Below are 27,378 nucleotides of genomic sequence, written 5' to 3'. Positions count from 1 at the left end.
TGCTAAAAGAATATAACTGGATTGTTTCAAACATAAAGGATAAATGATTGAGGTGACTGATTCCCCCTCTTTGCCCTGATGTGATTATTGTGCATTGTGTGCCTGCATCAAAATATCTCATGTAACCCATAAATATATATACCTACTATGTACCTGCAAAAATGAAGAATGAAAAAATAGATTAAATAAATAAATAAAAAATGGAATGAAAAACCCAAACTTCTTCTAGGGGTAACATAGTGACATTCGTCTCTTAAGAACTAAAAAGAATTCCAACAAGTAAATGTAGATTAAATGAAGGAAATGAAAAATTACTGTTAGAACCACAGACAAGATCCACAGATAGATACTAAGTTAGTGGATTCAAGTTTAACGAGAAACAAGATATTTGCATAATCTCACAGTATTTCCCCCAAATATTTATTATTTATGAAAGGAAAAATAATAACTTTTCAGTGAAGTAACCTAGCAGAAAACACCTTAACCACCTAACCACGTTTATAAAACTGTTTTTTTTTTTTTAAGAGCTGAAATCTTGCTGTGTTGCCCAGGCTGGTCTTAAATTCCTGGCCTCAAGGAATCCTCCTGATCCAGCCCTTTGAAAGCACTGGGATTACAGGCATGAGCCACCGTGCTGATTAAGTTTAACATCACCAACAGTGACATTTGACACAAATGTTGAAACTCAGACACCCTGATGTTGGGTTTAGCAGACTAAGATTTTAAAAACAGCAATTATAAATATGTTCAAATAGCTAAATCAAAATATAATCTTAATGAATTAACAGATAAAGGTTCTAACCAAATAAATGAAAATAAAAGAAGTCACACAGAAATTGTAGAATGGAAAAGTATAACTGAAATGAAAAATTCACAGGATGAACTTTATAGCAGATTAAAGATGGTAGAAAAGAGTCAATGAGCCGGGCGGGGTGGCTCACGCCTGTAATCCTAGCACTTTGGGTGGCTGCGGTGGGTGGATCACCTGAGGTCAGGAGTTCAAGACCAGCCTGGCCATCATGGTGAAACCCCATCTTTTAAAAAAAAAAGAAAAAAGAGTCAATGAACTTGAAGACTGACAATAGAAATTGTCTCAATCTGAAAAATAAAAATAAAAAACAAACAGAGGCTACGTGTGGTAGCTGATGCCTATGATCCCAGTGTTTTGGAAGCCTGAGATGGGAAGATTACTTGAGGCCAGGAGTTTGAGACCAGCCTCAGTAACTTGGTAAAACCCCATCTCTGGGTGTGTGTGTGGGGGGGCAGGGGGCGCGGGCAGGTATGGTAGTGCACACCTGTAGTCTCAGCAGGGGGATTGATTGCTTGGGCCCAGGAGTTCAAGGTGACAGTAAGCCACATTTGTGTCAGTGCACTCCAGCCTGGACAAAAGAGTGACAACTTGTTTTTCACACACACACACACACACACACACACACACACACACACACACACACAATGGAGCATAATACCCACTCCTTAAGTGACTCAGCTGCAAGCAGTACAATATGGAAAGAGGTAGAGGGAATAACTACAGTGGAGAAATGTGACAAACAGTACTTCAGCCAGGTGATCAAGGGCAATGTCAACATTGAAAAATCATGTACTTTTGATATAATGTAAAAAAAAAAAAAATGACATTTTACTCTGTGGTCTTCCTCTTAGAAGGCTCTCAGAAACTACAGTCAAATGATTAAAAAAACAAACAAACAAAAAAACCCAGACATATTCCAAATAAGGGGCATTCTACAAAATACTAGTACTCCTCAAAACTGTCAAGGTCATCAGAAACAATGAAAGGCTGAGAAACTGTCACATTCAAGAGTATAGGAAGATATAAGAAATGTAATATGCTATTCTGTTTGAGATCATGGAACAGAAAAAAGACTTTAGGTTAAAAAAAAAAACACTAAGGAAATTTGAATAAACTATGGACATTAGTTAATAATAGTGTATCAATATCGGGTCATTAATTGTGACAAAAGTACCATACTAATGTAAGATGTTAATAAGAGAAACTAGGCCCTGGTGTGGTGTTTCATGGTTGTAATCCCAGCACTTTGGGAGGCCAAGGCAGGTGGATCACTTGAGCTCAGGAGTTTGAGACCAGCCTGGGTAACATGGTAAAACCCTGTCTCTACTAAAAATAAAAATTAAGCAGGCATGGTGGTACATGACTGTAATTCTACCTACTGAGGAGGCTAAGTCACAAGAACTGGATGAACCCAAGAGGCAGAGGATCACATCACTGCATTCCAGCCTGGGTGATGGAGTGAGACTCTGTCCCCCGCAAAAAAGGAGAAACTAGGTGCAGGGTCTAGGAACTCCTCTGTACTATGTTCACAATTTTTCTGTACATCTGAGTTTTTTTAAGTTTATTAAGAATAAAAAACAGGTGGGGCGCAGTGGCTCACTCCTGTTTTTTAGCCTGTAATCCCAGCACATTGGGAGACCAAGGCAGGCAGATCACCTGAGGTCAGGAGCTTGAGACCAGCCTGGCCAACACACTGAAACCTGGTCTCTATAAAAGAAAAAAAAATACATAAAAAACAAACAGAATACTAGAGATAATGGATATTCATAGGAGTAAAAAAATGAACCTTGACCTAAACCCCACATCTTACACAAAAATTAACTTAAGTGGATGATGAACTTAAAGAAAAAGTATAAAAGTATACTGATTTTCGGCTGGGTGCTGTGGCTCACACCTGTAATCCTAGCACTTTGGGAGGCCGAGGTGGGTGGATCACCTGAGGTCAGGAGTTCAAGACCAGCCTGGCCATCATGGTGAAACCCCACCTCTAAAAAAAAAAAAAAAAAAAAAAAGTATACTGATTTTAGAAAAAAAAAATGGGAAAAAAATCTTTAGAATCTGTGGCTAGACAAAAAGTTCTTAAACTTAAGATAAAAAGTATGGTTTATTAAGGGCAAAAAAATGATAAATTGAACCTCATCAAAATTTAAAACTTTTGCTCTGAGGAAAGCCCTGCTTAAAATATGAAAAGATAAACAACAAATTGGGAAAAAGTATTTGCAAACTGCATATGTAACAAAGGAGTGGTGTCCAGACTATTTGAAGAACTCTCAAAACTCAACAGTATAAAACCCAAACAATCCAATTAGAAAATGTGCAAAATAGACATTTCACTGAAGAGGAAATAGTGATAGGAAATAAACACATGAATAGATCTTTAACCTCATTAGCCATTAGGGAAAAGCACATTAAAATCATGATGAGATATTGCTGCTCGTCTATCAGAATGGCTAAAATAATTTGGTAACAACACCGGATAATGATGAGGATATGGAGAAACTAGACCACTCTCACATTGCTGATGGGGATTTAAAATGATCCAGATACTTTGAAAAATGCTTTGGCAATTTCTCATAAAATCAACATGCAACTACCACATAACTCAGTAATCATACACCTGGGCATTTATCCTGGAGAAATAAAAACTTCCAGCCTGGGCAACCTAGCAAGACCCCTTCTTTAAAAAAAAAAATTAGTGGAGCATGGCAATACCTAAAAACTGTGAAAGGAAAATAAATTTCGTGGCCCCAAAATTACCAAATTAAAAGGGAAAGTCAACTTGGGAACTGCTTAAGGCAAACCTGCCTCCTGTTCTATTCAAAGTCTGCTCATGAGATAAATGCTTATCAGATTGTATTCTTTGGAGAGTCTAATAAGAAACTCAAAATAATGCAACCACTTGTCTCTTATCTACATTATGACCTGGAAGCTACCTCCCACTTGAGTTGTCCCGTCTTTCCAGGCTGAACCAATATTCATCTTACATATGTTGATTGATGTCTCATGTCTTTCTAAAATGTATAAAACCAAGCTGTGTTCTGATGACCTTGGATACTCCTAAGGCGGTGTCACGGGTGTGTGTCCTCAACCGTGGCAAAATAAACTTTCTAAATTAACTGAGACCTGTCTCAGGTATTCAGAGTTTAAAAAAACAAAAAGTTAATTTAATTAAAAAATACAAACACAACTTCAGGGACATGTGGAACAATACCAAATGATTCACATAGTGTAATTTTAAGACTTGGAAGAGAAGAGTGAGAATGGGGCAGAAAAAAACAAACTCGTAGAAATAATAGACAAAAATTCCCCAAATTTGATGAAACATGTTGACTTAAAAGTCTTAGACTTCTTATAAGCTTAGTAAACCCAAACACCTAGGAATATCATGCTCAAACTGCTAAAATTATTAGCAGAAAATTTAGAAACGTCTTTAAGACTTCATGTAGGGAAACATTTCTTAGACTCAGAACCCCCCCCCCCAAGGGTGATATAAAGATTATTTTAAAGTGAAAACATTTGAGCTGCAGAAAGAAATCTTATCTGAACTTGCCTTATCTGAGTAAAGCAGAGCCTCCCACAAATCCAGCTGCCATTAACTCCTTCTGGCAGTGATTTTTCCTGTGAATTAAACTGCCATGGAGACAGACTGCCCACTTCTATTAGCATAAAAATACCAGAGCTTACCATACTTGCCCAATGAAGCCTTTAACTACTGCCCCTGCTCCCCACTTTGTTAAACTGGGGTAGAAGCTGTGTCTCTGACTATTCAGTGAATTACTCATTACTGAGCAACTCCCACTTGCGGTGTGAATACTGTCTTTTTCCCTGTTAATCTCTGTCCACTGTCAGTTAATTTGCAGGCCCCCAACCAGTGGGGCTACATTGGAAGAGGAAACAGTTTTCCTGCCAACAATGGAAAAGATAAAGCTCTATCAAAACTAAAAACTTCTGTATGAAAAAGGACAAAAATTTAAAGACAAACAGGAGAAGGGGAGGAGAAATTTGCAATTTACAACCTATGTAGGTGACAAGAATCAAAAATAACTCCTACATATTAGTAAAACAAACTACTTTTTTACAAAGATGCAAAGGACAGAAACAGGAAATACCCAAAATGACCATGAACAAATAAAATAATCTCAGCCTCACTACTGATTAGCAAAATAGAAAAGAAATAGGGTGACACTTTTACATACATCCAATTAAAAAAAATTAAAAATTCTGACCATTTGAGTATTAGTAAATGTGAGGTCTTTTAGGCTGACTGATGGCACTACTGACACCATGGCAACCCCTGTGACCTGCAGGTACACCTCTGGTGGGGCTTCCGGAAATAGAAAATCCCAAGTAACTAGAAGACCTTGAAAAGCGGAAGAATGATCAACTCCTGCAGCGCCTAACTACCTTGGGACATTCTTCTATTGTTTCTTCTTATTCTGGCCTCAGTTGACAATGCCATTGGACTGTGTAACCAACCTTGGTCATCCTTGTAGCCCCCGACTCTATGACCCCCTCCCAGCTTGTAAAATCACAATGAGATATTGCTGCTTATCTGTCAGAATGGCTAAAATAATTTGGTAACAATGCCCTAAAGTGTAACTTCTGTAACTTTCCACTGCTTACCCCAAACCTATAAAACCAACTTCTATTCCTCTGCCCTCCACTGACTCTTTTCAGACTCAGCCTGCCTGCACCTAGGTGAATACATAGCCATGTTGCTCACACAAAACCTATTTGGGGGTTCTCTTCATTCAGAGTGCACATTTTAACAGTAAAGTTCTGAGAAAATGTGAACTCTTATTTACTGCTGGTGCAGATTAGGACAAGCTGAAAATACTGAAACCATGTAATGATGGGGTTCAGGATGCATTGCTCCAAATATGACTGTAGAAGACCAGAATATGTTGCCCCAGATATGCTTCTTTGGCATAAGAATGGTTTTGAACTGGTTATTTTGAGAAACTGTACACATAGGACAAGCTCTGGAAAGTTACCCTTTTGTAACATAAATTTACATCCATAGAGAAACTGTTCCAAGAAACTGTTAACTTCCTTTCTGCACCAGGAAGAGGATAATTAAATCATCAGAGACTCTTAATCAATGGAGAAGGCATTGATTAAAATCTGCACAACAATAATTTATAACAACTGTAATTTACAACTCAGGTATTCAAATCTAGACACTTAAGTTTTGTACTCCCATGCATATAGGAGAAATATTTATTTATTTATTTATTTTTCTGAGCCCTCCCGCCTTGCTCTGTCACCCAGGCTGGAACACAGTGGCATGATCTCGGCTCACTGCAACCTCCACCTACTAGGCTCAAGTGATTCTTTCACCTCAGACTCCCTAGTACCACAGGCACGTGCCACCCCCATGGCTGGCTAATTTTTCTGTTTTTAGTAGAGACAAGGTTTCGCCATGAACACCAGGCTGGTCTCTAACTCCTGACCTCAGGTGATCTCCCCACCTTGGCCTCCCAAAATGCTGGGATTACAGGTGTGAGCCACTTCACCCAGCCCAGAAATGGGTATTATAGTGAAAAATTGGAAACAACCTAAGTATATATTAAAAAGAAAATCTCTAAAGGGAGTACTGATCCACTGTTAAAAGACACTAGGTGTATATGTAACAAGACAGAAGTATCTCATAAGTAAACTGTTGAGTGACAAAGTTGTAGAATAAATGCAGTATAACATATATATATATATATATATACACACACAAATATGATAGTTCATGATGTGACTATGGATTCATATATAGAAGTAGGATGAAGGCCGGGCGCGGTGGCTCAAGCCTGTAATCCCAGCACTTTGGGAGGCCGAGGCGGGTGGATCACGAGGTCAAGAGATCGAGACCATCCTGGTCAACATGGTGAAACCCCGTCTCTAGTAAAAATACAAAAAATTAGCTGGGCATGGTGGTGCGTGCCTGTAATCCCAGCTACTCAGGAGGCTGAGGCAGGAGAATTGCCTGAACCCGGGAGGCGGAGGTTGTGGTGAGCCAAGATCGCGCCATTACACTCCAGCCTGGGTAACATGAGTGAAACTCCGTCTCCAAAAAAAAAAAAAAAAAAAAAGAAGTAGGATGAACTATGTAAAATTGCCTTTGTTAAGTCAGAAGTAGTTAAACACCAGAAAATTCATATCAGTCCACCTGTTAGTAAAATAATTATAAGCTGGAAGGATTAACACCAAATTCATCATGTCTTTTTAGAAGATGGGTATAGAAGGCAACAAAAATGACCTTTTTGTATAAAGAGAATGAGGTCTCACTCTGTTGTCCAGGCTGGTCTTGAACTCCTGGCCTCAAGTGATCCTCCTACCTCTGCCTCCCAAAGTGCTGGGATTATAGGCATGAGCCACTGTGATTGGCACAAAAATGACTTTATCGGAAATATTTTTCTTAGATTAGAAAAAATGGCCAGGCACAGTAGGGCATGCCTGTAATCCCAGCAGTTTAGGAAGCCAAGATGGGTGGATCTTTTGAGGTCAAGAGTTTGAGACCAGCCTGGCCAACCTAGTGAAAGCCTGTTTCTACCAAAAATACAAAAAAAAAAACCCAAAAAAACTGGGTGTGGTGGTGCATACCTGTAATCCCACCTCCTTGGGAGGCTGAGGCAGGAGAATCACTTGAACCCAGGATGCAGAGGTTGCAGCGAACCAAGATTGTACCACTGCACTCCAGCCTGGGCATCAGAGTGAGACCTTGTCTCCAAAAAAAAAAAAAAAAAAATTCATTCCTAGTGAACAGGTATGTTTGTTGTAACTTGAATGCCCTTTTCAGTACTTTTATAGTGTAAACCAAAAATAAAATTGTAAGCCTCATTACTGACATGAATGGACCCTCTTTTCAGCTAAGGGCATTCCAAAGTATATCTGAGAAATGAGTTTAGGCCATGATAGGAAGTGGGGCTTGGACATACCTGTTATCCCCTCCTTCCTTTGGAATCCAGGCACAACTGACCAACATTAGCATTAAAACAGAGATCTTGCCCAGAAGGTGGCTCAGGCCTGTAATCCCAGCACTTTCGGAGGCTGAGTGGGGGCAGATCACTTGAGGTCAGGAGTTGAAGACCAGTCTGGTCAACATGGTGAAACCCCAGCCCCCGTAAAAATTAAAAAATATTTTTAAAAAAGCCAGGCATGGTGGCAGGCACCTGTAGTCCTAGCTACTTGGGAGGCTGAGGCAGGAGAATCGCTTCAACCTGGGAGCCAGAGGTTGCAGTGAACGGAGATTGCACTGCTGCACTCCAGCCTGGGCAACACAGTGAGATTCTGTCTCAAAAACCAGAAAAACCAAAAAATAAACAAAAGACACCAGAGATCTTAAGACTGACAAAACAGATTCTTTATAGCAGTAAGGTACCAAATTTCAATGTGCCTCTAGGGTAGCATCACATGGCAGATAGCAGGCCCTGAAAAAAATGGAAGTCTTTTACCCCAAAACATATTTTTTTGACATTTTGAAATGGCCCTGCAAAACTGTCTTCTGTGGGGAATATCTACATTCTGTAGAGAATCTCCTGCTTTTTTCAGGTCTTTTTCTAATTCTGAAGAGATTAACTGAGAGTCTAGCACCTTTTAAGGGTCTGAATAGAAACCATTTGCCATCTATTTCCTCTAAGTGCAGCTGCAAGTGAGACTTCATCTATATAACAAAAACCTTGGTCTCCACAATTGCTTAACTCAGACACTCCTTTCTACTGATTTAGAAAGGTCTGTAGATAATAACAACTCTTTATTGTTGGCAATCAATTGCCAATCAAAATCTTTAAATCCACCTATGACCTGGAAAGCCCCACTTCTACTTGTCCCATCTTCTAGACTGAACCAATGTATACCTTATGTGCGTTGATTGATGTCTGCTTGTAACGTCTGTCCTCATAGAATGTATAAAGTCAAGCTGTAAACAAACCACCTTGGGCACATGTTCTCAGGACTTCCTGAGGGTGTGTCATGGACCTTGGTCACTCATATTTGGCTCAGAATAAACCTCTTTAAGTGTTTTACAGAGTTTGACTCTTTTCATTGACAATGCTTTCAAAGAAAAGAGTCGGGTAAAGGATATGGTAATAAGTTTCACAATTTGTTGTCTGAAATCTGGAGACCCAGGAAAGCCTGTGTTTAATCCTAGTCTGAGTTTAAAATCCTGAGAACCAGGGTGGTGAATCCCTGTCTAAGGGTAGGAGAAGACCCGATGTCCCAATACAAGCAGGCAGGCAGGAAGCAAAGGGAGTGCATTTATCTTTCCTCTGCCTGTTTTTTTAAAATTTTTTTTTCAGGCTTTCAGTGGATTCGGTGATGCCTGTGCACATGGGGAGGGCAACTTTTCTGAGTCCACTGATCCAAATGCTAATCTCATTGACAACACCCTCACAGACACGCCCCCCTGATAACGCTCAATCTCGGCACTCTGTGGCACATTGAAGTTGACATATAACATTAACAATCATAGCATTCCAATACTATAATCCTTGATCTTGCTTAATTGTTTTTAACAGCATTTATCAGTTTCTTTGTTTTCTATTTATCTGCCCCTCTCCATATAAGCTCACTTAAATTATTAATTGCCATATTCCCAATGCATACAACAGTGTGGGATACTTGTGGGCCCTCAATAAACATGTATTGAATAAATAGTTTTTAAACCTTTACAACATGTTGTAATTAAGGAGGCAGAGACATTTCTAAGTTGTATCTGTATTTCTTAGTAGCTCAAGAAGTCTACTTTTATTTTCACCAGAGGAGACATTGTCCATACATCTGCATCAGTTACAATAGGTCTTTAAATAAATTTACAATATTTTGACTTTTCATTAAAGTCTCTCAGGCTCAGTTTTTCATGCTACTGTGTTTTAGGAGATGAGACTTAAGACTCAGAGACCTGGGCTGAAATACCAATCCTGCCTTTTGTTAATTCTGAATTTGTAAGTAGGACACAAACCTTTTGTAAGGCACAGTTCCTCATTTGTAAAATGCTGGTTATCATATATTGAGAGTTTGTGTGAGGATCAAAAACTATTGTCTCTAAAAGCACCTTAAAAATTACAAAGTGATTTGTAGACTGTAAGATGGTATTCGACTGTAGGAACACAAAGCCCTTTTTGCAGGAGGCTTTGCACAGAGCCCAGACTATTAATTCCACATCTGAATGATTGGCCTTTTTCTCTTCTTTGTACTACCCACTAAAAATAGAAATTACCTAATAAGGCTGGCTGAATGACTGACATTAGGAAATCACAGGAGTTGATAAAGGAACAATTGAGTAAGCTCTGAGAAGATAGCATCTCATTTGAAATTCTAAGTGAGGCTGTGCTGGGAACACATAATCCTTAAAGGATTTATGAAATTTAATTGGTTTGTCTGAGGCGACTGCAGCAATAAGGAGAAAAATCAAAGGAAAACTAGAAAGGTTAAGTGTCACCATATGATTCAAGTGCTAGGATAAAACATATAATTTAGTGATTTAACAGTTTCCTACCTAGTTTCCTCCTTCTTTCTCCCACCTACCATTTTAGGAATCTTGCCTTCAGGGACAGACAAACTACAAAGAAGATGCCATCAAGTCTCCTTTTAAGGAATAAATGTTTTTGGAATGTCATGTGCAAATCAAATTGTTATAGATTGCACACTCTAAATTAAGTCATACTTAAATATATTCAGAGAGCTGCCTTCTTAATTTGGCAAATTAGAAACATTTATATAATATATCAGGTTAACTACTGAATGTGAAACCATTGTGCACATTATCCTAATCGCATGACAACCCTACAGATAGGATATATTATTCCTATTTTACAGATGATGGACTTAAGGCAGGGAATTTCAGGAACTTTTTTTTTTTTTTTTTTTGAGACTGGTTGCCCAGGCTGGTATGCAATGACATGATCTTGGCACACCAAAACCCTGCCTCCCAGGTTCAAGCGATTCTCCTGCCTCAGCCTCCCGAGTAGCTGGGACTACAGGTGTGTACCACCCTGCCTGGCTAATTTTTGTATTTTTAGTAGAGACAGGGATTCACTATGTTGGTCAGGCTGGTCTCAAACTCCTGACCTCATGATCCGCTCCCCTCAACCTCCCAAAGTACTGGGATTGCAGGTGTGAGCTACCATGCCTGGCTAGGAAACTTTTCTATTGTCATGTAGATAAAAAATGATAAAGCTAGAATGTAAACTGATTCTCCAGTTCAGCCTACTAAACCATAGCTGCTTCAACAAGAGATGTGTTTGCAAAGTGCATGATTTCCCTCTGAATTTTTATGGAAAATAAATTTAAAAATTGTGCACTATTTGGGTGACCAGAATTCTCAATGAATTTGCATTTCATTGGTCTTCCAGTAATGATGAGTGCTCTATTTGAGCACTCATGTCTTTCCTGGGTCATTAGTCTTCCTACACATTCAAGTCCATTTCTGAGTGGTGGGCAGTAGGATCTCTCAGAGAGGCCCAGTAGATGTATTCTCTTCTATTGTAACCTTACTGGCTTCTCATTACGTACAGGGCAATGTATTTTAACATTCTATTTAAAATATTTAGGATCTTACCCTGACCACCTGTCTCTCTAGTTTTGCCTCTTTGGCTTCCCTATAAATCCCTAACTATTTGTGGTTCCTTAAATGCTCTAGGCTTTGTCTTACCTCTAACTGAAAGGATTTCTCTTCTTGTCAGTGTGGTAAACTTCTCTTAAGCCTTACTTTTAAGATTCAGCTGTCATATCACCTTCTTGGGAAGTCTATGTGATCTTCCCAGGCAGAAGCACTTTCCCTTGTTAAAGTATGCACTTAGTGACAGACAAAATAGACTACTGTGGCTAACTGATACGCTCAAAGCTAAAACAGAATGAGACGGCCATGGTCTCACGGGTGAGGAAGTAGTCACATACTCTGTGTTCTCAGAAAAATACTGTAAAAGTGTAAAAACTCTATCTGCAGATAGTTTTCTACAAAAAAAAGTTTCCTACAATCAAGCCAAATCAGTTCCTGACGTTGGTGCAGAGATAGATGCAGTTGGAAATTACCTAACTGACTACAAACAGGTCACCTGGCAACAACCAGCCACCTGGAACCAGCCAGCCAATTAAGAGAGATGGGTGATTTTAGGCTTAAAGGTCATCCAGTCAAGACTTTCCTACTCCCTTGACTCTCTTCCCCTACTCTGAGGTTTTTGCCTTTATAATCTCCTACTTCGTGACCTTTCCTCTGAGCATGCTATCACTTGACCCCGGAGGCTGCGTTTCCCCCATCTGCAGATTGTTTTTATAGAAAATAAAGCTCTCCCCCTTTTCTCCAGAGATCTCTTGATCCTTTGTTAACTCCCTTCTTATCCCTCTGTTTGAGCACTCATATCTTTCCTGGGTCATTGCCGTGTCCCCTCTAGACCATCAGCAACTTTTGGAGGACATGAACTGGTGTCTATAATATCCAGCGTAGTTTCTGAATAAACCAATGACTTAAGAATCTACCTAGCATCCACCATTACCTTGATGGACTCCCTCACCTAGGTAAGGTACACAGATTTAAAAAAATATCCTGTGCCTTCAGGGCCTTGCTCTAACTTGCAGATCCCTCCCATCATTGACTTTTTAAAAAAATTATTCCTGGAGGCCTAGCAGATCTTTTTGCAAACAGTACACTCTCATTCAATGCTCACTAGATGCAAGGATAAATGATAAGGCTGCCCAGATATTTCAGAATTTCTGAGCTCTGTACACAGACTAGCACTCTCCACGGTCCCTTTCCAGTTATTAAACGAACCTGTTCCTTATCTTTCAAACAAAAGTATGAGAAAACCAAATGTATTAGTCCATTCCCTTGCTGCTATAAAGAACTGCTCAAGACTGGATAATTTATAAAGGAAAGAGTTTTAATTGACTCAGTTCTGCCGGGCTAGAAGAGGCCTCAGAAAACTTACAATCATGGGGGAAGGGGAAGCAAATATGCCCTTCTTCATATGACAGCAGAAAGGAGAAGGAGCAAAAGGGGAAAAGCGCCTTATAAAACCATCAGAGCGGGTGAAACTCACTGTCGTGAGAAGAGGATGAGGTAACTGCCCCCCTGATTAAATTACCTCCCACTGGGTCTCTTTTACAACACATGGGAATTGTGAGAACTACGGTTGAAGATGAGAATCGGATGGGGACACAGCCAAACCATATCGTCAAAATGCAGTTTTCGCGGGTGTATTAAATTTGATTCACCTTTTATCTTCTCTAGTTTGACTGTCCCAAGCAGCTGTTAACCTAGGAGAGTCCTTTACCTTTCTATCTTCCCAGTTTTCTTCCAAACTAAAGAAAAAGCTGAACTGTTAGGCTGCTAAGTGCTTTACCTAAGAACCCATTTTATCGTTACCATCTTTCCACATTTAAAGTTGAGGAAATTGGAAGGTTCAGCAAAGTTAAGTAACTTTCTCAAGTTCTGTTAACTTACAAGGGTTGAGCTGGAATCTGTCCTCAGAATCTTTGACTCCCAAGTCCACTAATTTTCCGTTGCATCAGTAATAGCGTTCCTGTCCCAGGGGTTAATTGTGAACATTGAGTGACATAATCACAGTGAAATTACTTTAGAATGTGTAAAACACTATACAGGTGTTAAATTTTTAAAAGATTAATCAGCACGTCAACAATATGTAATATTCTGTGCCAAGTATGAACTCTAAGTAGGAACAACCCCTCAAAGAAGGAAAAATGTGTAAGCAAAAAGATGCCTTATATTAAAAAAAACAAATTTAGCTGATAAAACAAATTAGAATGAGACCTGTAACCTTTAATATGCTTTACCTAATACTTTGCAAATGTCCAGAATTAATTTCAGATTTAGAAAATACTCTTTGCTAGAAGAGACCTAAACAGTCAGATAGGCCAACTCCCTTCATTTTATTGAAACTGAAACACAGAATGGGCAAGTCACATAGCCAAGTCTGGAACCAGAGCCCAGTTTTGATGCTGAGCCCAAGACTCGTCACATTGCACCACTGTAAAGGACCCAACTTAGAGGACTGCAAAGGAAATTGGATCTGTTGACTATCACAGCCTAGCATGTGCAGTACAAGTGCCCTCCCACTCCTGTTATCAGTAACAATGGACTGAGCATACCTGGATTTTTAAAAATGTATGCGGGTGTACCTAACCCTCCCTTCCAAAGGACAATTATCTCTCAAAATTGAGTTACTGCTTAGGAAAATATCTTGATTCTTAGTAAGAAAGATACTCAAATTATTTTATACCTGAAGCAAATGAAGTAGGCAGATGGAAGGCTACGTTTCATCTCCAAGGGACCGCAGCTCAGTGTTTGACTCAGATACATCTAATTTTCCATATTATTTTTCTGCTAGTCAAAAAGGCCACCCTGAGCTAATTTCTTTCTTCATAAGATCTTTCCAATCAGATTTTCCACCCTATGTGGATTTCATATGAAATAGATCCTTATCCTGAAAATTAAAAATATTTTCTCTCCCGTATTTCAAAGTGCAGTAGAGATAACAGATTAGAAGGCCTTAAAGAAAAGACAGAATGACAGCTGATTCATTTGAATTTGTTACAGCAGACAATTACAGAAAGCTTACTAAATATTAGACATGGCAGGGGTAAGATGAGACAGAAAACAGGGTCTTGAATTAAGAGCTGAGGATTTGAGGTTTGATTTGGGTTCATGTCTCAGTAGTACCACCACTGGCATTGTTAACTTAGGCAGATTCTTTAGCTTTCCTGAGCCTCACTTTCTTAATTTTAAAGTAGGGATAATAACATCAGTCTCACAGGGTCACTGTAAGAAATGAAGGAGAAATAGAGTGGCTAATATTTAATGAACACTTACTATGTTCCTGAAATGGTGTTAAGTCCTTCACCTGCATTATCTTATTTAGCCATCACAAGAACTTTATCAAGAAGCTACAGTTGTGATCTGTCATTTCACAGATTAGGAAATGGAGGCTTTAGGTTAATTAATCCACAAATTTGCACAGACTTGGATCTGTTTGACTCCAGAGTCTGTACTTTTTCAGAATCACTGTGCTACACATCTTTATTTATTTATTTATTTTTAAAGATGGGGTTTCACCATGTTGGCCAGGCTGGTCTCGAACTCCTGACCTCAAGTGATCCGCACACCTTGGCCTCCCAAAGTGCTGAGATTACAGGTGTGAGCCACCACGCCCGGCCTGTGCTACTCATCTTAAAGCTTATGTTTATATCTTTATTTGCCCCTACATCTAGATCTATTTATGTTCATATCTATGTCTGTATCCATATCCAGATACATCTATTTGGCTTCCTATTATCTGTCTATCGATCATGCCCAGTGTAATATTCGATACACAAATAATTCAGAAGTTAATATGGCACATGCTAAAAGCCACACTGATAAATATGATACCAGTTCAGAGAAGAGTGAGCCCACATTGAGCTTTGGTGGTCAGGAGGGTTTCAAGGGAGAGATGGAACTAATGCTGAGTCTTGAAGAATGATGTGATTAATGCTGTTAGTTGCTTGCTCTGTCAGCCATTCTTTCTTTCCTCCTCCATAAGAGAGGGTCCTGTTGAATATGTTTACCAGCCTCTCTTGCAGCTAGGTGAAGCACCTATGTATGACTAGGTTTGCACAGTAAGTGTTCACCAAATATTAGCCACTCTATTTCTCCCTCATTTCTTACAATGATCCTATGAGATTGAGGATATCTAAATTGATAAGGGCCACACCATAAGGATGACAGAGAAGAGAGCTAGTTGGGGCCTGGGATTCTGATCATTCCGAAATTACCATGCCAGCCCTGGGATACCTACCACTGGGATTTTCTTAGGTTAAAGAAAAACAATGTCCAACCTTGAAGCTGTTGTTATTTTGCATCACACACAGCCAGAAGGCTGATGCAGATGGGAGGTCTTGGATTTGGTAAGTGAGAGCATACTAAGCTGAGCAATCTATCAGGGTGTGAGCAAGGTCAAGAGAAACTAAATTGTTGCTATTCTTTGGAGGTTTAGTTTTCTTGTAGAGGGATTAAAAACATTAACTAAAGTAACACTTGGGTTTTAGAATCAGACATGTTTCAGATGAAATTCAGCTTCTCTCAGTTATTTACTATATCATTTTGGGTAGGTCCCTTAATTTGTCTGAAATCAGTTTCTTTCTTTTTTTTTTTTTTTTAGACAGAGTCTTGCTCTGTTGCCCAGGTTGGAGTGCCATGGAGCAATCTCAACTTGCCGTAACCTCTGCTACCTGGGTTCAAGTGATTCTCCTGTTTCAGCCTCCTGAGTAGCTGGGATTACAGGTTCCTACCACCATGCCCAGCTAATTTTTGAATTTTTAGTAGAGATGAGGTTTCACTATGTTGGCCAGGCTGTTTTCAAACTCCTGACCTCAAGTGATCCACCTGTTTCAGCCTCCAAAAGTGCTGGGATTATAGGCGTGAGTCACCCCTGCAAAATGGGAAGAGAAATACCTATTCCACAGCACTATTGTGAGGATGAGAGACGATATTTAACCTTACGAGAGTTCCTTAACTTTCCAGCCTCTTGGACACATAGGACTCAATAAATGATAGCCATTATCAATGTAACATCTATGCTAGCCATTCCTTCTGTGACTAGATATGGTTAAAATTTTAGTGCTTGGGGTACTGAAGTACAGTCAGAATATCTAGAACAAACTCTTTTTACCCACTTACTGCTACTTAGCTTCAGGCAAGTCACCTTTTTGAACCCCAATGTCATCTATAAAAATGGGCATGATAACCCTTGCCCTGCCTCTCAAGGTCTTTTGTGACAATTAAATGAACTAAAGGTGAGAAGGTGGGACTTTGGAAGAGGGCAGCCTTCTGCAAAACCACCCCATGACCTTGAATTCTGTGAGTGCCCGGTGCATCCTGCAGCTCTGCCTTACCTATCCAATGGGGCATCACTACCAGCTCCAGTCAGTCAAACATTATCTTTCAGATTTGGGAGGTTGGAACATTGGTGAAGCCCTGATACCTGATTAGTTCCTGGAATCTCATTTTCTCCAAGCTTAGAGCACTAAGGTCTTACTGATACCTGCTTGAAATGTGAGGCAGTAACTCCTAGTGGTTAAAAACACAGGTTTTTAAATCAGACTTGGCTTCGAATCACTGCCACTGGAACAATCACACTCTAACTTTGTAACTACAGGAAAGCCTCTTAAATTTTCTGAATTGAGTTTCAGTTTCCTCATCTATGAAATAGGGTAGGAATACTAGTAATCACTTCTGTCCTTTGACATGAGAATCAGATAAGCGGGTGTTAAGCGTAACCCACTACAGATGCCACATGTTGTACTTGCTGTTATTTCCTGGTTTCCCACACATTAACAGAGCTTTTATTGGGACCCTGTCCTGGATTCGCCAGGTGTTCACCTGCATATTCAGGAGTATTTGGCACACAGATATAAAAATGTTTAGAAATGATGCTGTTTCTATAGCAACCAGTTGCTAAATCTTTGGGAGTCTCCGGAATAGGCCTGGGATGGAGGAGCCAGCTAAGAGCGGGAGATGAACAATCATATAATATGCCTCTGGGTGGCCTCTGGGATCCCCTAGTGTCTGGTGCATTCAGGCTGACGTTCTGCAAGTCTGAGCCAATAGATCTTTGGGGTTGCCATAGAAACCACTTGGTATTTCATGGCTCTAGGAGATATTCCTCTACACTACAGAATAATGCAGTTTGAGGGCTAGAAAGAACCTTAAAGGTCATCAAGTACAAATTGGGAAACTAAGGCCAAAAAAGGAATTTGCCCAGGGCATCCAGTTTCTCAGATCCTATAATGCCAACCTACTCTAGGACCTCCTCATGAATTTATCATTTCAACAAATATTCATTGAACATTTACTATGTGGAAAGCCCTGGCTTGGTATGAAGGATGCAGAGAGAAAGGCATACGGTCCTCATCATCTAGGTCAGGACTAGGGATAGAGGAGATCGTGTCATGTTTTAAAAGCTCTGATCAGGGTACAGTGGAAGCAGCTTGTGGGGTGCTCCTAAACAGCCTGAGGGTGTCAGGAATACTTCCTGGGGGAGGGAGAAGATATTTAGGTAAAGAACCAAAGAAGGAATTAGCCAGATAAAGAAAGGTGGAGTTAGATTATACAAGCAAATAGAAGAGTATGAATAAAGACCCAAAGGGAGGAGAGAGAAAACTCGTTGCTGATCCTAGAATTTAAAGCAGTTCAGCCTTACCGGAGAAGCGTATGAAGTGGCGGAGCAGCAACAGATAAATGAGAAGCTAATACAATATGATTCAGGTCACAAAGGTCTTGAAGTCTCCATAAGGGATCATATCTTCATTTTGTGAGCAATGGCCCAACCTTTTAATAGATGTTCTTTCTATGATGACTGCCTTTTTATTAAACATTAGTTATTTTAAAACACCTACATATCTTTATAGAGATAAAGCAAATGTGGCTAAATATTAACAACGGTCAACATTTTGGTTACTTATCTGGTTGGTATACTGAGGTTCATTATAATGCTTTTTTGGGTTTCTTCACGTAAGTCATGTTTTAGAAAAAATGACTGGAGTTGCTGCATTGTGGCCTTGAATTGCTTGGGCCAGTTAGACAGTTACAGCAGAGGTACTCTGTGCCTACGTTCTACAAATGATGTAGGCAGTTCACAAGTGTTTTTAAACTTCAGTTAACCTCTGACATTCTTGGAATCGACACCTTCTAAGTCCAGTAATTCTTTTCTTCCATATAACAGTTATTTACTTAACTCCTCCTCTGTTCTAGGAATAAGAACTAAAACAATAAATCAGACATGGTTCCATCCCTTGTGAATATTGCAGTCTAGGAGGAGAGGTAATTAAGTAAAATCATTAGGATAAAATTAAGTAGAACACAGAAAATGTTCAGGCTGTCGTCAGAGTGTGTGGAAAGAGTACTACAGAAGATTGTGTCATCAGTGTGTGTGGAAAGACTACCACAGAAGATTGTGTCATCAGAGTGTGTGGAAGGATTCCACAGAAGGTTGTGTCATCAGAGTGTGTAGAAAGAGTACCACAGAAGGTTGTGTCATCAGAGTGTGTAGAAAGAGTACCACAGAAGGTTGTGTCATCAGTGTGTGTGGAAGGATTCCACAGAAGGTTGTGTCATTAGAGTGTGTAGAAAGAGTACCACAGAAGGTTGTGTCATCAGAGAGTGTGGAAAGAGTAACACGGAAGGTTGTGTCATCAGTGTGTGTGGAAAGAGTACACAGGGAAGGCTGTGTCGATTAAAACAAGAAACCCTCCCCACTTCTATGATCTCTGATGTGGAGATGTTGGGTGATTGAAAGAGGAACATTTGATAATAAAGTGTATGGTAGTAACTGAGAGTTGAAGTGGATAGATGGTTCTAAAATTTCTGAGCCTAACTTAGATGATGAAATGAGGAGATACTTATTCTACTGATATCCCTCCCTTCTCCCAAAGACAAATAGCAACCTAGCCTCACCTTCCGTCACTCTTCTCATGATTCTACTTATTAGAGGATATAAGTTGTTACAGTGATCCAAGTTGGTTGAATTGAGAAAAGATTGTAGAAAATACTTTAAGATAGGCAAAGATTCAACTATAAGATATATATGATGTTTCAATTTTCTGCAACTAGCCTAAAATGGCAACCTGACTACTGCAAAATGACTGTGGGATTTTTTAGGGCAACATAAAATATTTTAACTTACCAACAACTAAAAAAGATGGAAGTGAAGGCATAGAAGGGGATGAGGGAAAAATGACACCATTGAAAATTTTTTCAGCTCTACTTGCATTTGGCTCTGGTGGCAATGTTAAGTAAGACTCTTGAGAAGTTTTCATCAATATTTAAAAGGGAAGGATTTTTTAAAACTATTTTTTCTTATAGTTTAACAAATTTATTTCCTTAATAGGTAAGAAAAGAAGTGAAACTATTAGCAGCCTTGAAACACTATATAGATTCAGTTAATTCTGCAAACAACCTTTGCTGAGAGAGGCGCAGATGAGATCGAGAAGATACAAAGATGTAGCAAGGTGGGAGTGCAGAGAGAATGACAAATTAAGCAGAGATGATACAAACCAAATTAATATGAAAGTTCTTTGTAAGTGAGGCATCTAAATTGACAGATATGATTTCTATAATTATTAAAATTTTTAAAAGAAGAAAAATGAGAAGATGGGTTTTACAGAATGGGAAATAACATCTAACGGGGAATGTTGCACCTCTCTGGCCATGGCTTAGCCTCTTAGAGGCTGCTGATGCCTCTACTTGGGTCAGAGACCTTTGTTTGAAAGCACAACTATATTGAAAAGACAAATCCATTACTAAGGAAAGAAAACTGCCTTTGTAGCCACATCACTAGAGCATTCTGTATCTGTGTTAGTCTGCTTACACTGCTGTAAAGGAATACCTGAGTCTGAGTCATTTATAAAGAAAAGAGGTTTAATTTGGCTCATGATTCCGCAGGCTATGCAGGAAGCATGGTGCCAGCATCTGCTTCTGGTGAGGCCTCAGGAAGCTTACAATCATGGTGGAAGACAAAGAGGAGCCAGCATGTTATATGGAGAAAGAGGAAGCAAGAGATGGATGGGCATCATATGTACTTACCAAGTGGTTCTGTTTGTGTGGTGGGCAAGACCACACCAAGGGACAGATCAGTTACCACAGAGTACTAAAATCATACAAACCCCCCTTGCTCAAAATTCATGCTTTTCAAATATTCTGGTTATGATTTATTTCTCATATGAGGGCCTGGGGCGTGAGCTGATCAGATGAGTTTGCTCTCTAAGCAGTCATTCTTTTAAATTATTTTTTAAAATTGAGATAAAACATATATAAAATTTTATATAAAATTTTGCTTTTTAAACTGTACAGTTCATTAGTTTGACAAGTTTGTACAATCACCACCATTATATAATTCCAGTATATTTCCATCATGCCAAAAAGAAACCCTGTAATGGTTAGTAGTTTCTCCCAACTCCTCCCCCAAAACCTCTGACAACCACTGCCCTGCTTTCTGTCTCTATTAATTTGCCTATTCTGGACATTTCACATAAATGGAATCTACAATGTATGACCTTTGTGTTTGATTTCTTTCACTTAGCCTAAAATTTTCAAGTTTCACCTATGTTGAACAACGTATCATTCTTTTTATTGTCTAAAGATGTGGTACATCCAGACAACAGGCTATTGAGTGGAATGGGCTAAGAGTAGAATTGCTGGGTTATACAGCACTTCTATATTCAACATCATTACTTTCAATAAATGAATTTGCATTTATGTTCCCTATCAGTCTCTTATGAGCTTATTTGTATGAGTGCATGCCTGAGAGGTGGAGTTATTTGGTGAAATGACAAAATTGGGCTCTAAACTTGCAAGACTAAAGACTCAGACTTCACACTGGGATGCATTCACCAAGGTCTCTTGGCTACTAGCCTTGATTTCTGCAAATGTTTACAGGCTTATTGAAGATGATCATATTGCCCACAAATTGCCCTTCATTAAAAAAGGGATTAAGATTAGAACTATATTTGTTCCCATGGAAATACAGCAGCCAAATTTAGCTTTGTGCAGTGATGCCCTTGAGTTTATGTCTACTAGATGCTTTATTCTCCCTCCTACAGAAACAGATGCGACCTGGAACCTCTTGCTGTCAGTTTCCACCTAAACAAGTACAGCTGCCCACTTTTCTCCTTTCCATTTCCTTGCTCTCTGTGTAGCTGCTACTAAATCATCCTCCTTGTCTATGTCTCCCTGGAAGTTCAGGCTATAGGCGGAGTTAGGTCCTTGGGAATAGGTGCTGCTCAGAGATGAGGGTGGGCATGGTGAGTTGGGGAGCTGGGGAGCAGTGCAGGGCACAGGGGAGCTTGAATGGCCATCTCCTTGAGCACCTGTGAGCCACTGGGGAGCTGCTCATTCTCAGGGGTATGTTTTACTTAATTTTTTAAACTCTTGCTTAAAACATTACCCTTGGAAATAGAGAAAGGAATAAATAAAACAATCGTACAACTCTGCAGATAAACAACGGCTACCATTTTTTTCCAGGCGCCTGTCTTTTCTCACTAAGCAAGCAGGACTTTGCTGTAACACTTTATGCAAGTGGTATCCTGTTTATTTTTTTGTGAGCATTTCCCTTATGTCATTCAATGCTCTTCAAAGAACCATTTTAAATGGCTGCATAGGCAATTTTGTCTTGGCCATTTGAAGGGCTACTATTCCAAAGATTTGTGACCAGGTACGGTGGCTTCATGCCTGTAATCCCAGCACTTTGGGAGGCTGAGGTAGGCCAATCACCTGAGGTCAGGAGTTCGAGACCAGCCTGATCAACATGGTGAAACCTTGTCTGTCTGGACTAAAAAGACAAAAATTAGCTGGGCGTGGTGGTGCATGACTGTAATTTTAGCTACTTGGGAGACTGAGACAGGAGAATTGCTTGAACTTGGGTGCTGGAGGGTGCAGTAAGCTGAGATTGCACCACTGCAATTCACCCTGGGTGATAGAGCAAGACTGTCTCAAAAAAAAAAAAATGCTGCCTCATCTTTGACTTTGATATATTCGTCCTACTACTTTATGGTTTTTAGTAATAAGATTACAACTTTTGTCTTCAGATGGGGAAAAAAAGAGACTTGTTAGGTTTAACACAATGGACAGTCTGCTAGAAGTAAGTTATCACTGAACCATCCTACATGGCTTTGCTGGAAAGTCCTGGCCTGATATCAGCCTCCACTGCCTCCCATTTGTCCCACAACCCTTTGTTTGCCCTCCTGGATCACAGCCAGAGAAGGATGGGGAGATGGAGTCTCTCCTTATGGGCAACCTAAGACCATCGTTCTCAACCAGCAGCTCCAAGGAGAACGTTAACATTCTTGCTCGATAGTTCCTCCTGAGGCAGGCACTGCTGTTCAGAATGGCTGCTGCTGTTACCTACTGGCTACACTGGAGAAGAGCTCTGATCACCCTGTGGTGCCGGTGGGATGAGGTGCATCCATTAAAGTGGGAAAGCTGCCAACATGTCTTCCCCGCCCTGGAGCAGACGTCTACTTGCCAAACCAGTTTCTGGCCGTTCTTATAGAACATACGGGAGGGCAGAGGGAACAGAATTCCAAGAGGCATGTGCTGAGGGGGCCCATGAGAACTCGGGGGAAGGGTTAAAGGAAATAAATGGAACCAGCTGTAAGAGAGGAGGGCAGTGGATAGGAGAGAATAAAGGGGGATTAAAAAAATTACTTGGAAGTAAGAGAATTATTTTTGACATTGCTTTGAGTAGCATGGACAGTGTTTCTTTTTATTTTCCTAGAAGGGAACCATTAAATTTTACAAATGTCACGCTAGCAAATACGGTGGGGCTGGGAAGTCCATTACCAGTCAGACAATGAGTAGAGTCTAAAAGCAGGTGAGGTTTGAGATTGGCTACTTTGAACGTATCAGAGGCTCTGGGAGAAAGATAACATTGTCAGGGTGAGGGTCCCCAGCACTCACAGTGTAATCCTTCACTAGCTAGATTACAGAAACAGGTGCATTTGCTGGCTATTAAATTGCTAGCAGATGAGACCCCCTGACTTCATAATGGCTTGACCCATCACCTCACTTTCATGGCTTTCTTATTATGAATGGACTTCTTCCCCACACGGTAACAATCAGGATCTGTATCTATAGCCCTGATGAGTATATACAATGCTGACAGGGTACTGTTGTGGTACTAGAGAAGTCTGGGCTAGGCAATGCAACAGATGGTGACAGGGAAATGGGATGTGATGACTGGTGGTGCAGAAAGTACTTCTGGTTATGTCATGAGAAGATGAATTTATACCCCTCTGGACTGACCTGACAGATTGCTTCTTAGAAACATTCACAAAAACGGCCAAGTGAAACATCAAAGACAGATGTTTTCAGTGTCAGCACAGTGTATGGTTTGATGATTTCTAGAAGAGAAATAGTTGGTATAAAATTAGAATTTGGGGGCAGTTGTAAGTCTCCATGATTCATGACATATTTCATTTTAGACAACAGTAGTAAGTTGTGAGCTGTCTTAAAGACCTCTAATGCAACTATATTTTGACTTTATTCAGCAAGTCTCCTCTCTCTAGGAACCAAATGACTCCCTATTGTCTAGGGATCCTACCCAATGGTGTCAAGAGACAAATGCATACAGACCATAATGGGCATTCAGAAGAGAAAAGGTGGAAGAGTATATGTGTTTGTGTGTGTGTGTGTGTGGGGGGGTATGTCTGTGTACAGAAAATTGAGTGCACAACACTCAGTTGTAAGATATGCTACAGTTTATTTAATCATGTTCCTATTTTCAAACAATTTTGGTTGTTTCCCATTTTTCAGTAGTATGATGTTACCATGAAAATCAATATAAAACTTATTACGAGTTTTAGGTAATACACTTTAAATGCTGGCTTTCATATCTTATCAAGTTTTACTCTTATAATCACCGTATTAAATAGAGGTGATTATTATTCCCATTATGTAGATAAGAAAACAATGCAGTATTTTTTCAGGCCACTCATCTATCAAGCACTGGCTTGGGCAGAATACAGAGTTTGGTCTGATCCTAAAGAATCTGCTCACATTACCATATTCTATCACAGATCCCAGCACTCCTCCTTCACAAGGAGGGGCACACATGTAGCCAGGTTATTAAATAAACTGGATTCCTCACAGATAAAGAATAAAATATTTTTTCAACAACTCATGTTTAAATATGTCCTACAGCTCTCCTGGTTGATCCCTGGTTTTATTTATTTATTTTATTTTTTATATTTTTTTTAAGATGGGGTTTCACCATGATGGCCAGGCTGGTCTTGAACTCCTGACCTCAGGTGATCCACCCGCCTCAGCCTCCCCAAGTGCTAGGATTACAGGCGTGAGCCACTGCAGCCGGCTTGCTCCCTGGTTTTAAAAAGCCTAGCCCATTCTATTTCAAAGCTGTACAATCTCATCTAATTTAACATTTAAAAAAATATCCTAACTCCAGCTCAGAAGCCATAGAAGAGGAGCTTCTTCTCCTTCCCTTCTTTCCTTCTTTCACAAATGCAGCTGTGTTTCTGGTGAGACCCAGTACACAGGGAGGGCTAGAGGAAAAGGTCAGTACTAGGGCATTCATAACCTAGTATTGGAAGTGTTTCATGTTGAATGCCCAGTTGCTGGTTCTTGTGAGCACACAGGGAGAGGATTATTGTCTACAAGCCAGGAATAAAGCCCTCTCTAGGAACCAAATAGTACTTAGTCTACTGGGGGCTGCTGTAACAGAACAGAATAAACCGGATAGCTTGTAGACAGCAGAAACTTATTTCTCAAAGTTCTAGAGGTAGGTAATTCAAGATCAAGGTGTTGGCTGGCTAGGTATCTGGTGAGAATCTGTTTCCTTGTGGATGGTTGTCTTCTCACTGTAATCTCAGATGGCCGAAGGGTCAAGGGATCACTCTGGATCCCCTCTTATAAGGACACTAATTCCATTCATGAGGGCTCCTTGATCTGTGTGAAATTAGAGACTTTGTCAAATGTGATGAAGAAGAATCCACATTTGGTTAAGGCTGAAAGCAGACAAACAGTAAAGGCTGTTTTACAGAAATGGAGAAGTAGCAGGGACTTGATCAAATATAAGGAACATGGTTCCCTCAGAAAATGTAGAGCAGCGATGCCTCTGAGAGAGAGGAAACAAATAACATGAGCCTTGCGATTTCCCCAGACTGGAGAGTGTTTCCAAGAAGAATGCAGGTAGGAAGAACCAAGCCAGAACCAGAAGACTTTCTGAGATGAGGAGATGGAGTTGGGAATCCAGGGAGGCCAAAGCGGTTAGAGTTTGAAGGTCACAAGAAAGCTAGAGGAGAGACATGTCCAGGGAGCTACAGAGGATCCTCTTTGAGTCTTTAACTGAATACTGATCAGCACATGTGCATAAGAAAGCTAATAAAACTAAGTAAAGTCAGGGTAAGAACTACTGAAAGAATAGAAGGAAGAATCCTTGGAAATCACACAGAGCTTGAAATAGTTTCAGTTCTCATGAGTCTGAGTAGAAAATATTGTAATTCATGGGACATTGAGCAAAGTGCTATGAAGGTTTTAGTCCTGGTAGTAGGGAAAAATTAACCATCTACTACAGGCTGCTCTGAATGAACCTTAATGAACCTTAAAAGCAAGTCTCAAAACTATCAAACTGTTTCCAAGGAACTTAGCTGTGTCGCAGAACAAAGCTCAAGAGTATCTATACGGATACAAAAATATCCAGCGCAGAACAAAATACAGTTCACAATGGCTGGCATTCAAGCCAAAGTTACCAGGCCTTCAAAGAAGCAAAAAAAAAAAAAAAAAAAAAAAAAAACCATTATATAGGTATATAATTAGTAGGAAAATGACATTAAAACAGTTACTTTATCTATATTTGATATTTTCAAGAGGAAAGCTTGAACATAGTAAGTAGTAACATGTAGATTAAAAAAAACCCAAATAAAAATTCTAGAGTTTGACAGCTATGATGTCTGAGATGAAAAATACCCTTGATAGGAATTATATGACCTATTTCAAGATTATAAAGATCCAATAATCTAGACAGTGTGGTATCAACAAGAGGATAAACAAACAGATCTATGGAAAACAATAGACAGTTCAGAAATAGACCTACACATTTATGGTCAAATGTTTTTCTTTCTTTTTTTTAATGATAGATTTTAAGTAGAGGCTGGGTGTGGTGGCTCATGCCTGTAATCTCAGCACTTTGGGAGACTGAGGTGGATGGATCACCTGAGTTGGAGACCAGCCTGACCAACCTGGTGAAACCCTGTCTCTACTAAAAAAAAAAAAAAAAAAAAAATTAGCCAGGTGTGGTGGTAGGTACCTGTAATTCCAGCTACACACGAGGCTGAGGCAGGAAAATCGCTTGAACCTGGAAGGCAGAGGTTGCAGTGAGCTGAAATTGCCCCATTGCACTACTCCAGCCTGGCAACAAGAGCAAAACTCTGTCTCCAAAAAAAAATAAATAAATAAAATAAAAATAAGATTTTAAGTAGCATTCCCTGGTCAAATGTTTTTCAACAAAAATACAAAGATAATTCAATGGAGAAAAGCTCTTTTTAAATTTTTTTTATTTTTGGAGAGATGGAATCTAACTTTGTTGCCCAGGCTGGAGTGCAGTGGCATGGTATCAATTCACTGCAACCTCTGCCTCCTGGGTTCAAGGAATTCTCCTGCCTCAGCCTCCCGAGTAGCTGGGACTACAGGTGTAAGCCACCATACCTGGCTAATTTCTTTTGTACTGTGTTGCCCAGGCTGGTCTCGAACTCCTGAGGTCAGGCCATCAGCCTGCCTCGGTTTCCCAAAGTGCTAGGATTATATGTGTGAGCCACTGCACCTAGCAAAAAAAACAGCTAGTCTTTTTAACAAATGGTGCTAGAACAATTGGATATCCATATACAAAAAATTTTAAAAAAAATTAATGTGATCCATTCCTCATACCATATGCAAAAGTTAGCTCAAAATGAATCATAAACCTAAATGCAACATCTAAAACTATAAAACATATAGAGGAAGACATAGAAAAAAATCTTCGTGACACTGTACAAGGCAACAATAAAAATGAGAAATTCTGTTTCATCTAAAATAATGT

The sequence above is a fragment of the Sapajus apella genome, unplaced genomic scaffold (genome assembly GCF_009761245.1).
Source record: "Sapajus apella isolate SASKATOON/1434 unplaced genomic scaffold, GSC_monkey_1.0 scaffold34, whole genome shotgun sequence".
NCBI lineage: Eukaryota > Metazoa > Chordata > Mammalia > Primates > Cebidae > Sapajus > Sapajus apella.
Note: the sequence above shows the minus strand (reverse complement) of the source record.